This window comes from Penaeus monodon, chromosome 14, assembly GCF_015228065.2.
Source record: "Penaeus monodon isolate SGIC_2016 chromosome 14, NSTDA_Pmon_1, whole genome shotgun sequence".
NCBI classification, from domain to species: Eukaryota; Metazoa; Arthropoda; class Malacostraca; order Decapoda; family Penaeidae; genus Penaeus; species Penaeus monodon.
Window position 1 is genome coordinate 39,045,856 of NC_051399.1, and position 5,302 is coordinate 39,051,157.

Here is a 5,302-nt window from a genome sequence, read left to right on the forward strand (position 1 = left end):
AGAAAGAAAAGAAAGGTGAGAAACAGGTAACTAGCTGAAGACGAAACTTAGCCAGAGAGAGCATCACCGCCCCAAACACAAAAGTGATAGCCAGAAAGACCCAAAGCCTTCACAACCTGTGTGTGAATGTCCTCGCTTAGATGGCGGCGCAAAAGATGGGCGCGAGGGGCCGGGGCCCCGAGACAGGCAAAGCCAAGGGGTAGTACCAGTCGCGTAGCGAGGACCGACCGAGCGTCCAGAAAGGGGAAGCAGATGAGGAGATGATTGGTGTGGGACGACCACCAGCATGAAGGGGGCCCTGATCCCCTTAAAGCTCTCGATGATCTTGGCGAGGTCCGGGAAAGGGCCCTCCTGAGGGGGTTTTGATGTCCCCGTGGCGATCCTTCGGGATGGCGACGTCGTGCAGCGCATCCAAATTTGACGCACTCCCGGATCGCTCGAGCCGTGGCGGTGTGCGGGGGCCGCGCAACCCCCTTGGAGGCCATGACCCCCCCCAGCAGGGCATGGGAGGGTGTAGCGTAGATGAGTAGCGTAGACGAGGGGGCAGCATGCGCCCCACGCCGTCCTCGTTGATCAGGGTTTTAAACCCAGTTGTTGAAGATGTTTCCACGAAAAGGGATGTAGGGAGGAAACCGACGAAAAAGGGGGGCGCCACCCGGGGGGAGTGGACCCGACCCCACGCGGGAACTTGCGCCGAACACTCCAGTCGTTGGGAACTTTACCCACTCGCTGTAGTGGGCGAGGGAGGGACTGCATTGAACCCCCGAGCGCTCATGACGCAACGTCATGATCAGACTAGAGCTGGGCCGTCCCAGCCCAAAACGACTTAATGCAGTCGTAAAGGGCGAATTTGAAGCCCTATTGACACGACCCAGAAGACCAAGGGGGGAGAGGGTCCCGAGCGGGTATTGCGGGCATAGGAGACAGGCAGGGAGCCCCACAGCTTTCTCCAGCGGGGCGATATGCACGAAGGGGTCGGGGGAAGCGGGGGATCTAGGGCTCGAGGTCAGTGAAACGCCCGGGGGGTGTTCGTCACGGCGGCCGGACCGACGGGGAAGGGCCGCTGCGCCTGGCGACCCCCACTGGCGGCGCGGGACTCGCTCCGAAGGACGAAATTCCCCCAAAACGGCTCTCGGGGGAACAGCTCCCCTGAAGGCGCGTCACCCCGGTTCCGGGGGCCCAGAAACCCCTGAAAGGGCCCTTCCCACTCACCCCCGCAAAAGGGGTGGCAGCGTCGCGGCATCATATCTCCCCCTGGGCGTCCGCGGTGGAAAATGTGAGCGGCCGGAGGAGCGGAGAGCAACTGGGCCGGGGGGGAGCCCGGGGGGGCGGCGACCCCCGGGGTCTCGCCTCGCCCTCCCTCCCTTCAACCTTTAAGCCTTTTCTTCGCGTTTCTGCCGGGCCCAAACAAAAGACCATCTCGCGGGTGGTGAAAGGGCCCCGGGGTGTTGCTCTTTTTTAAGCAAAAGGAAAGACATTAATTTATACAAATTAAAACTTTTCTAATTATAAACAAATGGCCGTTGAAAAGTGCTCTTGAAGAGAGTGTGTTTTTTGTGTGTGTGTGCGTGTGTTTTTGTGTTTTGGTTTCTTTGTGTGTGTGTGTGTGTTTCGTGTTGTGTGTGTGTGGTTTTTGTGCGTTTGTTGGGGGTGTGTTTTTCTGTGTGTGTGAGTGTGTTTCTGTGTGTTTTTTCTCTGTGTTTGTGTGCTCTCCTCGACGTATTCATTGGGGCGAAAAACTTCATCGATGCAGCAAAGGCATTGCTGCTTTGTCTGAACCTCTCTAAAAACAGCCGAGTGAGGAACAAAGGTAGAGGTTACACGTTTTTCTGGAAGGTTGCAAAAACCCTTTAAAAATTGGGGAAGCTTTTCGTTTAAAAAATGTAATATATGTGTTGTATATATATATATTAATATATATATTATATATTTTTATATATATATATTATATTTTATATTATAATATATATACATATATATATATATAATATATATATATATAAATATATATATATATAATTATATAATAATATATAAAATTTTTAAAATATAAATATAATATTAATATAATCACTATATATGTACACACCACACACACACACACACCAACCCACACACACAATATAAAAAAATATATATATATTTTTATATTATATAATATAATATATATATATATATATATAAAAAAAAATATATATATATAAACACATAACCGCATTAAAAAGTATTCGCAATTTCCCCATCTCCCCTTATATTTATCCAACACTCAAGCGGGGGGCGGCGCTGGCTAATTGGGGTCGGACGAGCCTTTTAAGCGTCCTTCGTCGCCCCCCCGGCCTCCATACCCCCCCCCCCCCCTCTTTCCACGCTGGAGTGCCTCCTCCAATCGCCCCCCCCCTCCCCACCGACGCGAAAAATTTCCCATTAAAGAAAGAGGTTTGACCCGGGGGAACATAAGGCGACGTCAAAACCCCCCTGAAGGGGGGCTGCAGACTGAAGGATTTGCGGTATTCAGTCTCGGGTCGGGCGTCTGGCGCGATGGGGTGCCTTGGGGGTCGTCGGCGTGTGATTTATGCCGTTTTTACGCTTTTTATGAGTTAGTATTTCTGAATGCCTACCCCTTTGAATATCGATTTATTATCTAGCTGTTTTTCTTCTATTTGTCTACAAATTTTCTTACATCAATAAAAACACTGCATGCATGTATGCACGCATGATGTGTGTGTGTGTTCGTGTGCTTATGTAAAGTTTTGTGGTTATGCATTGTGTATATCGATTCACATGGACGAGTGCTGTTATGGGCATGTCCTCTATATTTTGGGAAATGCATTTTTTAAAAATAAATAAATAAATAAAAACAAATGAAACCAGATAATTAATTTCAAGAAAAAAAGGAATCAAGGGGGGAAGCCTTTGGGAGAACGAAAGGAAAAGAGAACCCGCGCCTGACTCCTCCTTATAAGCAGAAATCATCTTCTCATCAAGCTTCCTGACTCCCCCATGCCTCTGTCGGGCAAAAAAAAAAAACGGTGAGTGGCATCCCTTAGTGGGTCCAGTGAGAAGGGGGGGGAGGAAGGGAGGGAGGAAGGGGAAGGAGGAGAGGGAAGAGAGGCCAGGGTTTGGAGGATTTTGAGAGGGAGGGAGACAATGCCACCCGTCGGGGTCTTTCTTAAGAGTTCTCCGGGTATTTTTTGGGTGCCCGACGATAAAAGGATACCTTTTGATTACCAATAAGTTGCGTTAGGGTTTGGGCGAAGGGTTTTCAGAGGGTCCGATGTGAGTGGGGGAGATATGGTGTCCGATACAGTGCCATACAAGTGTCTCCATAAAACAGATGGGCCCTTTTTGAATGCAACGTTGGTGGATCAAAAAAGAGGTGAGGTATTTGACTCTGGAGCATTTTTAATCTTTTGTCGAAGTTTTTGTTATTATAGTATGCTTTTTCCCTTCGTTTATTGATTAAAATTTATCATCTTTTTAGAAAAAATCTGTTGACAGGTGAAAAAAAATGGCCCTTTTTTATTTCTTTTTATCATCCCATTATTATCATTATTATTTTTTATCACGTAAACCCTTATTATCATTAACATCATTGCCATCATTACTGACTTCATCACCATTTTACATCATTTTTTCCATTATTTGTTATTATCGTTAAAAATCATATTTATCTATCATCCTTATACACTATCATAACTTACGTTATCCTTATCTCACTTTTTTCATTATTCTAGTCATAGTTTTTTATTATTACAAAAACATCCTCATTATATATCATATTCCTCATATCCCTCGTTATTATCCCATCATCATTTTCTTATTATTATTATTATTATTATTATTATTATTACATTATTTTATTTTTATTTTTATTTTATTTTTTATTATTATTATAATTATTTTATTATTGTATTACTATTATATTATTATTATCTTTTTTTTTTTTTTTTATTTTGATGGTGATGAGATATGGATGATGATAGATGAATTTTATTATTATTATTTTATTTTTATTATTATTATTATTATTATTTTTATTTTATTTTCATTATTGATATTATAATTATACATTATTTTTGTTATTAATATTATTATTAATATTATTATTGTTATTATTATTATTATCATTATTATTATTGTTGTTATTATTATTATTAATAGTAGTAGTAGTTGTAGTAGTAGTAGTAGTAGTAGTAGTAGTAGTAGTATTGTTATTATTATTGTTATTATTATTATTATTATCGTTATTATTATCACTACCGTCATTATTATTATAGTTGTTTTTGTTATTATTATCATTATTATTAGTGGTATTATATTATTTTTATTATCATCATCGTCATTGTTATTATTACTATTATCTATATCATTATTATTAATATTATTGTTGTTATTATTATTAATATTAATATCACTATTACTACTACTATCATTACTATTATTCATGTTGCTTATATTAGTATTATGATTATTATCATCATTATTATTATAACAACTGGTAATGTTATTATCAATAATATTGTTATCTTTGTTATCATTATCTTTATTATTATTACTATCATTGTTATTATGATTATCATCATTTTTTATTTATCATCATTATAGTTGTTGTTATCATTATTATTATTTCTACTATTATTGTTATTATTGTTATCATTGTCATTATTGATTATTATCAACATCATTATTGTTATCATTATTACTATAATTATTATATTTATTACTAACATCATTATCATTATCATTATTATGATGATTATTACTATTATTGTTTCATTATTATTACGATCATTACTATTATTATTTTTATTATTATTATTATTATTATTATTATTATTATTATCATTATTATTATTATTATTATCTTCATTATAATGATTATCATTATTTTATCATTATTATTATTATCATCATCATTATGATAATAATTATTAACAATATTATCGTATTGCTGTTATTGTGATTATCATGATCATTGTTGTGTTGTTGCCGTTATTTGTATTATTTGATTATTATCATATTTGTATTATTATTATTATTATTATCATTATTGCTATAATCATTATCATTACTATTGTTATCATCACTATCATTATTATTATCATTCCCATTATTATTATTACGATTATTATCATTATCATTATCATTATTATCATTATTATCATTATTATTATCATTGTTATTGTTATTGCTGCTGTTGTTGTTGTTGTTGTTGTTGCTGTATTATTATCATTATCATAACATTATCATCATTGTTATTATGATTACCATCATTATCTTTACTGGTACTATCATTTATTAA

At 37.8% G+C, this 5,302-nt stretch overlaps 1 protein-coding gene across 2 annotated transcripts in view; it reads left to right on the forward strand.

The window, feature by feature from the left end:
- LOC119581121 overlaps positions 1-5,302 on the forward strand; it is a 37,119-nt gene that overhangs the window by 15,007 nt on the left and 16,810 nt on the right. The window lies entirely within an intron of this gene.